Below are 12,628 nucleotides of genomic sequence, written 5' to 3'. Positions count from 1 at the left end.
AGAGAGGGGCGTAACTATTGCTCCAGCGAGCGTTTTATAGCGCTACAATGTTCATGAAAGCATAACGAAAAGAGGCGTTTTCCAACGTCATGGCGCAAATTGTGGAGTTAATTTGATTGGGCGGTGAATTATATCATTCAAGTCACATTTTCCAATAACGTCTTGTTATTTTATTATACACAAATCAACCACCTATGATTTGACAATCTCATTTCCTCCAGCCAATCACGGGCCCCCAAATCCCGCGGGCCCTGGGGCTTCAGCCCCACCTAGCCCTTATGTTAATCCGGCCCTGACTCTGGGATAGCAAATATTTATTTGACATCTTAAAAAAGTCTTGTGAAATGTCTCCTTTAACTGTATTATCTCATTTCAGTATTTGTAGTAGTTTGTTTCTGCTTTGTTTATTGTACTATATTATTTCATGTAATTCTTTATCTCCTCTATTGTATTACTATTTATATTATTTTAGTGTTGTTGTCATGAATTGTAAAAATGCTGTTTAAAAGAGGCTTTACAAATAAAATGTATAATAGATGCTGTTTTTAGCAAGATAATTGTCAGGCACAAGAAAACAGGAGAGATCCCAATGCAGTAAACAGAAGGTTTTATTAACAATAACGTGGGTAAACAGACAATAGCGCGTCTGGGCATAAAGCCACACCAGGGCAGACGGCTGAGGCGGGGAGCACACACAAGCACCGGGGAGGAGAGCCACACACGTTCGGGCTCCGGCCAGGCAGCGAACGGTGGGAGAGAGTATATGTGGGGACCAGCCACAAAAGGCCAGGAACAGGGAGACAAAACCGGCTACAGGCACTCGAGGCAGATGGGAAGATGAGATCCTGCGGCGGGCAGCGAGAGAGCGTTAGTGGTGCTGAAGGGAGAAGCCGTGCAGCTTCAGTGCTGAAGGACCCTACCGCTGGACAGCGGCTATGCCGTGGCGAGTGTGTGCTGCTGCAAGCCGGGCAGCACATGTGCTGTAGGACCCTCCTGCTGGACAGCGGCTATGCCGCGGCGAGGGTGCGCTGCTGTAAGCACAAAAACAGTCAATAGAACAGGCAGGCAGTTAAGCAGGCAGGTGGAGGGCCGTTTCAGAGAGCCGTCGAATAGTCAAAATCCACAGCAAAAACTCCCGGATAACAGACAGCACAGACTGGGGTAGGGAAGATTAAGTCACTAAACTGGAAACAGAGACAGGAACAAAATCCACAGCAAAAACTCCCGGGTAGCAGAGAGCACAAACTGGAATGGGGGAGAAATTAAATCAATAAACTGGAAACAGGGACAGGAACAAAATCCACAGCAAAACTCCCGGGTAGCAGAGAGCACAAACTGGGATGGGGAGATATAAAATGAAAAACTGGAAACAAGGACAGGACAGAACTGGTAGCTAGCAGAGCTAGTGATTTGGCGAGTACACACAAAGTGACAGACAAGTATATAGACAAAGTGACAGGCGAGTATATCGACAAACGGACTTGCAAAGACACACTAGACACACAGGGATTAAATACACAGATCAGACGAGAGGATAACAAGCAACAGGTGAGGAAGACGAGAGGCGGCAATCACACTGAACAGGAACACCTGTGAGGGAAGCACACGTGAACCTGTAAAACACATACAAGCACAAGACAACCACAGTACCAACAAGACAAAACCATAAATATATTTATATATATAAATATATATAAATATATACATATATACACATACATGCAGAAAACAGAACACTAGACTTAAACAAGACATAAAAACAAAGACTGGAAAATGCAAGGGAGCGGGGAAAAATAACACACAATGACAAGAGAATACAAGGGAGCGGGGAAAAGTCACAAGACACGGGAAAAACGTGGTCTGATATGACAATACCAAAACCACGTTCTCCCACACAAAACATTGTACTGTCAGGACCCTGCCATACACAACTAGATATAATTACCAAACCAGATTATGGCAGAGTCCTCACAATAATAAAATTTTACTGAAATTACAGGTTTGTTTCAGACTGATGTTTTTCATTTTCAAGCTGTTTAATGGTAAAACGTAAATTTTGTAATTCAGAAGAATAACTCTGGACAGAGTTGGTTATTTTTTGTAGTTCACTCATAATTGATGAAAAACAACTCAGGAGGGGAAGTAAATTGTGGCAGAGTAAATCTGAAATTAGGGTTAAATTGTAACGGAGTCAATTTCTTTTAGCTCTGAACCGAGTAAAATGGTACTAGAGTTGTTTTTAAAAAACACTACATAGAGTCAAATATCACATGACAGAGTAAAATATTAACACTACATTGAGCATAATTAACTCTAAAAAAACAACTCTATCAAAAGAGTAACTTTTACTCTTTTTAGAGAGGGACCAAATGTTATCTGTTATAGAGTAAAATTTTCTTCAAATTGAGTAAATTTTACTCTGGCAAATTTCCTGTGTAGTGTTGGACTTTAAGGCGTCCATTGCATGTTCATAATTTAGAGGAAAGGCACAAAATACAAATATCTAAGTTCAAATATTTATTGATCAGATATGAAAAAGTTTTACAGCGCGCTGGGTCGTCTCAAGCGGCGAACGCACAGCATTTGGGAAAACATTTATTTATAGAGTATGTTACGTCGTCCTTCTTCTTAGAATCTCCACCCACAAAGGCTGCTTTTCCTCGTGAATCTGACTCCATCACCACACCCAGTTTCAGCCTGCAGGCGAAGATAGACACACACAGACAAAGAAAAAACAAACTGTTCTCCGCTCATCCCTGAGAGCCATGCAGTCCGTCACTTCCTCCCTAGTACTCCTCCACTTCACATATGGTTGACTTCACATAGCATGTTATAATGCTTTCTTAAAAACAAATCATTAATAAAACATTCATTTATTCATAAAAAACATAAGCTGTAAGATGAAAGTGATTATTATGTAAAACATATTTCAATATCATAGCATCATTTCATTATTCGTAAAATTGGTTATATGAATAAGGCACACATTAACTTCTTTAGATAGATAAACACATATTAAATCTTTTACTGCAATACTACTTCTAAGCAAACACTTTAATCATTATTAAAAACCATCTGTTAGGGAAGAAAACACACACACACACACAAGATTCTGTTCTTCAAGGTTGAGCTGCCATGCCCCCATTAGGTTATTCTGTATGCAACCTTCATTTCATTGGTTAATACACATTTATCAAAGACAACATCTTATATTTATTACATCAATTATTTAATGATTAATACTGATTAAGTAAGAAATACATTGCATATTTTATCCTGTGGTCTGCTGGGCGTCCAATGACAGTGATAGTAATCAATACACCAAAAAACCATGGTTACTACACTTGAACCACAATAAAACCATGGTTAATTTGCATAAGGGCTCCTTGTACTTTCTTTACTCATGCCTAAAAACTGTCAAAATCACTGTCAAAAAACAATACTCAGTGACTGTTAACATACACATACAACAAACAAATGAAGACAGATATATATTTATGTTTAATATATGTATAATATAGGTATCTTATATATAATATTGACAATATTTGTTTAATATATAGAGACATATATATTTATATTTATGTTTAATATTGCAAACATAACAGACGAGAATCTAGCTAGACATCTGACTTGATTCTGTCACACCACAGGACTTTTTCACCTTGGCAGCCATTTTGAGTCATTGCTATACAAGACTGAGCTTGGACATTACAGTAACTGAATAAGTTAATTGTTTTAAACCTGAATATGATTATTATTTTTTTTATATTTTTCTTTTCTCTTGAACTAGATCAGTCTCACCACAGGACTATCAAAAATTGACACGTTCATGGTCTGAAAGAAATTAGGAAATTTATCAAATTAATAAGAGATTAACACTCAACCTCTTTAGCACATCCAAACATCTGGGGGATTTCCTGGTAGGGGGGTTAACTAAAAGACCCCTATGGCTGTCCATGTAACTGCCATTACAAAAATCTAATATACTATGTCACACTGCAGGACAGCATTTGTGTTTCAAAACTAAATGTACTGTAAATGTTATTTTAGTACTTTTTAGCATTTTGAAAACGTAAGTTAATTAAGCAAATACATACAAAATAATGCCAAGGCATTTATTAGCTGCTCCAAACATATCTGCTTTATTTTACTAATATTTACATTTGATGAGTAATTGCAGCTGACCATACCAACGTTGGCCCAACGTTGTATTTCTGTCAGATAGGTTGGGCCAACGTAACCAACCAATATTGACGTTGGCCCAACGTCTGTTTGCTACCTGGGTAGTTACTGTTGCTACGCCTGTCAAGCTTTCATGCCTGGCAAGTCTATTACCGGTGTCAGACATTCCCAAGGAAATAATTGGTAATTTTTGGTGAACAGGTGAAATATCTGAGAGCAAGACCAAACTGCAATATACATTTAAGAAATATATCCACAACATAATATGCAGCCGAGTAAATATTTTAATCAAAATTTAAGAGAAAGTATATAGGTCCCAGTGCAAGCAGCAGCTTTCAAATTGAAAACACACAAATTGAGGAACAGCTTTGTTCATGCACAGCAGAGTAAATGAAATTTGTGAAAATAATCTAATAATTATAAATCAAACAGCATATCCATAAATCTTGTTAAATAAACACAATCTTCTCTTTTAATAGATTGGTAGGATTAGTATCAAGCATGTTGTTGTTTCAGATGATTCGATGATTTTTGAGCAATCTTGTTTAGTTATTGTAATAAATAGGAGTTGATATTTGGGTTAACTATGTGCTCTCTAATGCGATAGCGTAGCAGGCGGTTGTATGATTTTATTTTTTCTCTAACAGTATTGATTTTGAAGAAATTCATAAATTCATCACTCCTGAATTGTTGACAGATGCTTTCTGTAATGGGTCATTCTACGAAAATGCCAATCTTTCTGTCCCTAGCCTTTACAGAAATATTACACTTTAAACACTTGGTTACAATTTTTTATATTTTAAAATGAAACTATGTTATTTGAACAATTCATCTCATGATTTCATATGAAGCTTTTAGTTTAAGTCACTGGTATGACCTCCTTTATTGTTTGGGAATTGCAAAAAAAAAATAGAATACAAAATGGATTAAACTACTTAATTCAATTCAATTCAATTCAATTTTATTTATATAGCGCTTTTCACAATTGTTAATTGTTGCAAAGCAGCTTTACATGAGTAGATGTAGAGGAGAACATTGAAAATCAATACATAGTATAAGAAGTAGAATATAGCGGCTAAGGATAAAAAAACGTGTAAGCGAGCATATTAATAATGTAACGTGTACAGTAAAGTGCTAAGTTAAGCCAAAGTTGGCTGACTCTCCCTGGGACTAAAAAACCCCCTAGGAGAAAACCCAATGGGAAAAAATCCTAGAAGGACAAAAAACCCTAGGGAGAGATTAATATTTATATTTATAATATATAGACACGGTAGGGATAGGAAGCGTGTAAGCGGATTAAACTGGTTCAGCCGGTGGCCGTTGGTCGCGCATCGGTTGGGCGTCACGTTGAAGGACAGCCAGTTGATTAGTGGTGCGATGACCTTCACAGCAACAGGAACTGGGTCTGTTTGTCTCATTGTCCTCAGAGTCGAGGACGAGACAGGGAGACAAAACAGAATTCTATTAGCGTAGGGGCCGTTCGCATGTAATGCAAGTGTCATACATTATAGTGGTTTAATTCAGCTCGGTTCCAGACAGGCTAACTATTGCGGCAAGAGTAAATTACCCGTATGAGGTATGTGAGTGCTTTGTTCTAGACAAAATAACTACTGCGTGAAAAGTACATTTACTGGACATTCTATGTGAATGCTTTGTTAAAGAAGAATGTCTTAAGTTTAGATTTAAATTGATCGACTGTGTCTGATACTCGAACATTATTTGGTAAATCATTCCAGAGCTTAGGGGCTAAGTAGGAAAAGGATCTACCACCTTTAGACACTTTTGATATTCTAGGGATAATTAAGTAACCCGAATTTTGTGATCGCAGTTTACGTGGTGGATTGTATTCTGATAGTAGTTCTTTTATATTCGAGGGCGCTAGGCCATTTAAGGCTTTGTAGGTGATTAGTAATATTTTAAATTGTATGCGATATTTAACTGGTAGCCAGTGTAAAGATGCCAGAATTGGACTAATGTGGTCATACTTTTTAGATCGAGTAAGCACTCTTGCGGCGGCGTTTTGAACCAGCTGTAGCTTGTTTACCTGATTTGCATGGCATCCCTCGAGTAACGAGTTACAATAGTCTAATCTAGAGGTCATAAAAGCATGGATAAGCTTTTCTGCATCTGATGCAGACAGCATATGGCGTATTTTTGAGATATTTCTAAGATGGAAAAATGCTGTGCGGCAGACGTTGGAGATATGACTATCGAAAGATAGATTGCTGTCAAACATTACGCCTAAATTCTTAACCGTGGAAGATGGCATCACCGTGCAGCCATCTATGGGCAACTTGTAATCTGACATATTATGTTTGGAGCGATTTGGTTCAATAATAAGTATCTCTGTCTTATTGGAGTTTAGCATAAGAAAGTTATGTGCCATCCAGTCCCTAATATCACTAATGCAGTCTGTTAGCTTAGCAAACTGGTGGGTTTCGCTAGGATGTGACGAGATGTAAAGCTGGGTATCATCCGCATAGCAGTGAAAACTTATGTTATGTTTCCTGATAATGTCTCCTAGAGGTAACATATATAACGAGAACAGGATAGGTGTAAGAGCCATAATCCATATTGAGAATTTATTATTTTCATATTTTTTATTATGTAATTTTAGTACAATAAGGTTTTTAATAATTCAGTTCCTTTTGTGTGTATTATATTTATCTGGTTTATATTTGTTCCTACTGCGCATGTGCAGTTACGTCATTTTTTGTAGTTCACTTAAAGAGTTGTCGACGCATATGCTATACGTGCTCATAATTAGTGGAAGAACACAACCCAGTCAGCAAATTTCCTTTGGCAAAGACCTGGCCCAAATAAACAGCTGGCCTGTGGCCCACTTAAGAAAGTGTTCCCCGGCCCATATCTGGCCCACTTCTTTTTATTCACATCAGAACCAAATCTAAACCAGAGGTGTAAAATCCATGTGCCAGGAGTAAAAGTCCTCTCCATTATTTTGTTCCAATCACCTGGATTTGCTAATTAGCACAGTTTTTCAGCAGGAGGTGACCTCCTGACTCGTTGGTGTTTAAGCCCTCAACGAAGCCTTCAAGGCAGCGCTGCCTGGAAGGCACTCCCCGTCCCCTGAGCTTTTCAGCCAATCACAGCACTGGTGCTAGATATCAAGCCTTCCACCAGCTTGTGGCAGTTTGAGCTCACCGTTGGTCAGGTGAGTAGCGCAGATATGGTCAGATAGGAATGTGACTGAATTGAATTCAGCTTGAAATGTTTCGAGCGTTTAAGGGACGTGTTACCGCGTTTTCACGTGTCCGTTGCACACATTTTTTTTTCGTGCCAGTTTCATGTATCGGTTGCACAATTGTTTTTCCTATTTTCTTACCATTGTTGCTTGGGGCTTAGATTTGTGGCTTTCGTCTGATTTTTTAAAATGTTTTTGTGCGAGGATAAAGTTGTGTTTGGCATAAATGCGGATGTCATTTTAAGCATTGGTTTATGTTTATTTAACAGAATAACCCAGAAGTTGGGGTTAAGGTGAGGATGTCATTTTATGTAACAGAAAGTTGTTCTAACACCAATCACAAAAATAGGAAAAAGAAGTTAGCAACCATTATGTGAAACTGCCACAAAAAAACTTGTGCCACGGACATGTGAAAATGCAGAAACATGTCCCTTAAACGCTCGAGTCATTTCGAGCTGAATTCAAACACAGTCACATTCCTATCTTAGCATATCTGCGCTACTCACCTGACCAACGGTGAGCTCATACTGCCAGAAGCTGGTGGAAGGCTCAATATCTAGCACCAGTGCTGTGATTGGCTGAAACGCTCGGGGCACAGGGAGTGCCTTCCAGGCAGCGCTGCCTTGAAGGCTTCGTTGAGGGCTTAAAACACCAACGAGTCAGGAGGTCACCTCCTGCTGAAAAACTGTGCTAATTACCCCTACGAAAATTAACCATGGTTTTATTGTGGTAAAAGTGTAGTAACCATGTTTTTTTGGTCAATTGATTACTATGAGCAAAACCATGGTTTTACTACACTAACCATGGTTTAACTATCGTTTTTGAAAACCATGGTTGTCAAAACCATGGTTATTTTGTGGTAACCATGGTTTTACTACAGTAACCATGGTTTTTTGGTCTTAACTGTAGTAAAACTATGGTTAATTTTCATAAGGGTAGCAAATCCAGGTGATTGGAACAAAATACTGGGGAGGACTTTTACTCCTGGCACATGGATTTTACTCCTCTGAGTGCAACCCAAATGTCAACCAGAACTCGTCGTTTTCTACGGTGTGCCATATCTAAAACAGATGTGGTCCTCATTTATTTTTTGTTATGTGGGCCATATACCTCAAAATGACATATGAACCAAAAGAACATTCCCGCCATTTCTGAAGCTATGGCAAAACAGATATGGTTACCATTTGGCCCATATATGTTCAGCCATGCCATATCTCGACCAAATGTGACAGCTGAAATCCACATGTGGCCCACATATGCTTGCTATCTGGGAAGCTTTTGACCGTCTCTCTATCATCTCATTATTTTGTTATATAGCATATTTAAGTTTATCGATCTCTTCAAATAAGTTGTTGAGAAAACATCGTTGGATTATGCTGTATTTGCAAATGTGAGTGTTTATTGAAATTTTGGTAGAAGAATAAATCACTGTAAAGGAATAAGGACTTTGAGTGATATATATACAAGAAAGCAAGATACGCGTCAAAACTGGTGGAAAACAAATAATAATCTCACATGTTCCTTACATGTAAGTCAAAAGCTTTCTACGTTGTTTAAGCAAAAAGAAATTACTGCAAGTGCGCCTTATAGAGCACGTTAGAAGACCGTGCAGGTGGAGTCAGAAGGGCTAATTTGCTACGGATCATGTCATGCAATGTTGTGTTCAATGAAGTTATGACTGAAGGGAGATCGTTCATATTACTGCATGCAAGAAGTGTTGATGAACAACTTAATTCATAAGTTAATTTGCACGTGTTGAAGTTTAATATAATGGCGGACGGCAAAGACGACGATGAAGATGCAATTACACAGACTCAACGCAAGAGGGCGCCAACCGTCAAGGGTTTGGAAGAGAAACTCCACTTAAAGATAAATGCCAGAAGAAGCAAGTTGAGACAATTAACTGCAAAATCAAACGAGATTGAACTGCTCATGGAGAATGCTTGCAATTTACTTGATGTGGAAAATATACAGTTTAAAGTCTACAAACAGTTGTTTGAAGAATTTGTTGAAATTAATGGATCAGTGTTGCTGTATTTAGTTGATGAAGAGCATGATGCAGATCAGAATTTCTGGTTTCAACCCAAATTATTATGCTGTCAAAAATTCATGGAAAAAGTGGACTTGTGGATTAAAGAAACCAAGACAAGTTTAAAGACATCTCAAACTTGTGACAATGAAGTCACAGCTATGGACAGTATTTCAATGGTGTCTTGCAAGTCAAACACTTCTAGTAAGTCAGGAAGTAAAGCAACTTCTGTTTCCAAAAAATCATCAATATCTAACGCATCCTCAGCTCGTCTTAAGGAAGAAGCTAACAGAGCAGCTTTGTTGGCTAAAGCAGCCACTTTGAAGGAAAGGCAGGAGTTGGAAATGAAAGAGGCAAAGTTAAAGGCTGAAATGGAAAAGTTGGAAATAGAAACAGCTCTTGCAATGTCTTCAGCTAAAATTAAAGTGTATCAAGATTGTGAAGATCAGCAACAGTATGCAGGTCAAAATGAGGGTATCCAACCAGCTGCTGCATGCATTCCAAAACTGGAGCAATATGAATATGACAAATACAGTGTATCATCAAGACATGTCAAAAAGTCACCGCATCATGAGGTAACGTACCCAAGTATGCCTGTAAGTGTCAGACCTAAGAAAACAAATACTTCTAAGGAAAAGTCAGCAGCAGTCAATGAAGTATATGGCCATAATGATGAAACATCAGAACTTCAAAGAGTGATGCAACGTCAGACAGATATCACAGCAATGCTAGTGAAGAACCAACAGATGTCCTGTCTACCTCAACGTGATGTTCCTTTGTTTCATGGAGATCCACTTGAGTTCAGGTCTTTTATGAAAGCGTTCAAACATGCTGTTGACTCCAGAGCTGACAGCAGTGCTGACAAACTGTACTTCCTGGAGCAGTATACTAGAGGTGAGCCCAGAGATCTTGTAAAAAGTTGTCAGCATATGCCAGATGACCGTGGTTACGCAGAAGCAATGAAACTTTTGCATGAGAAGTTTGGAAATGAACTACAAATTGCAACAGCCTTAATGCAAAAAACATTAAAATGGCCTGAAATAAAGTCTGAGGATGGAAAGTCTTTAAGTGCATTTTCATTGTTCTTAATCACTTGTCGCAATGTAATGGAGGACATTGAATATATGGATGAGTTGGATAATCCTACCAACATGAGGATTATTATCTCAAAGCTACCATACAAGTTGCGCGAAAGATGGAGAGCATATGCTTACGAGTACGAGGAGCACAACAAAAGAAGAGCCAAGTTCATTCAGCTGGTGGAGTTTGTTGACCGACAAGCAAAGGTAATATCAAACCCACTTTTTGGAGATCTGGATGCTTTGGCAGGTGATAAAAAACACACCAACAAGTTTCTTCAAGGAACAAAGCAAAAAAGAGAAGGAAGAAAGAGCAGCAGTTTTGTAACTGACATCAAACAGGTTGGTGAAACTCAAAAGGACACGACTGCGATAAAACCCAACAGCACGTTAGTCATCAGTGCCTTCACAAAACCTTGTGCTTTCTGTGAGAAAAGCCATACCTTGGAGCAATGTTACCAGTTCGGTGCTAAAGCATATAAAGACAAACTGGACTTTTTAAGAAAGAGTGGATTTTGCTTTGGATGCTTAGTTAAAGGACACTTAAACAAAGATTGTAACAGAAGAAGTACATGTCAGCTGTGCGCAAAGAAACATCCTAGCATGTTACACTTAACCACACAAGACAGGATTCCTGAGAAGGAAATGGTTAAAGTTGAAAAGACTGATGTTAACACTTTACCTGCCACAGTGAGTCATGAGACAAGTGCCTGCACCGGGTCTGAAGACAATTGTGTTCTTGCCATAGTACCGGTCAAGATAAAGTCCAGAAAGAGTGATAAGTGTGTGGAAGTGTATGCCTTTATGGACCCAGGCAGCTCGGCCACTTTCTGTACTGATGCACTAGCAAGACGATTGAATGTCCAGGGTAGAAAAATTGACATGATGCTAAGCACTATGAACTCAAAGCAACGAGTGGAAAGTTATGTACTCACTGACTTGGAGGTGAGTGGATTGGAAGAGAACAACTTCATTGAGCTTCCCAAAGTGTTTACACAAATGAGCATACCAGTGTCAAAGGAAAACATTCCACAACAACATGATGTTGACAAATGGCCATACCTCAGCGAAGTAAAGTTGCCTCACATTGAGGCTGAAGTGGAAATCCTCATAGGAAACAAAGAGTTCAAGCTTCTAGAGCCTTGGAAAGTAATTAACAGTAAGCATGATGGGCCATATGCAGTGAAAACTGCCCTTGGATGGATTTTAAACGGTCCGCTTAGAGAACCTGTTGAAGAAAGCATGCATGCAGATGCACAAGCAAGCATTACAGTCAACAGAATCTCCATTGAGAGTGTGGAACAGATGCTGATACAACAGTACAACCACGATTTTCCTGAAAGAGATTGTGATGACAGAGCTGAATTGTCGCAGATGGATCACCAGTTTATGGAATCTGTGTCTAACTCAGTGCAGTTTTACGATGGCCACTATTACATTGACCTCCCTATCAGGAAAACTTTTCCCCAAATGCCTAACAATCGAAATGCTGCTGTTCAGCGAGCACTGAATATCAAGAAGAAATTTCAGAGAAATCCCTCCTTTCATGCAGAGTACACAAGTTTCATGAACGACATGCTAAGCAAAGGCTATGCAGTCAAAGTGAATAAATCACACTTAAGTCGTCAAGACGGTCAAGTTTGGTATATACCTCACCACGGTGTATACCATCCTCAGAAGAAGAAACTAAGAGTGGTCTTTGACTGTGCTGCCAGTTTTCAAGGAGTGTCTTTAAATAGTGAGCTCCTACAGGGTCCAGACATGACAAATTTACTTATTGGAGTGCTTACTCGCTTCAGACAAGAGTCGGTTGCCATGATTGCAGATGTTGAAGCTATGTACTATCAAGTGAGAGTTCCTGAAAAGGATAGTGACATGCTTCGTTTCCTATGGTGGCCAAATGGAGATGTAAATCAGGACTTGGATGAATACAAAATGGTTGTCCACCTCTTTGGAGCCAAGTCTTCTCCTAGTGTAGCTAATTTTGCCCTTAGGAAAACAGCAGAAGACAATCGTACCAAGTCATCGGTCGAAGCAGTCAATACAGTTCTCAAGAACTTTTATGTAGACGACTGTTTAAAGTCTGTTTCAAGTTCTTCTCAAGCAGTTACACTGTACAAAGACCTCACAAAA

This window comes from Paramisgurnus dabryanus, chromosome 8, assembly GCF_030506205.2.
Source record: "Paramisgurnus dabryanus chromosome 8, PD_genome_1.1, whole genome shotgun sequence".
Taxonomy (NCBI): domain Eukaryota; kingdom Metazoa; phylum Chordata; class Actinopteri; order Cypriniformes; family Cobitidae; genus Paramisgurnus; species Paramisgurnus dabryanus.
This window is presented reverse-complemented; position numbering follows the sequence as displayed.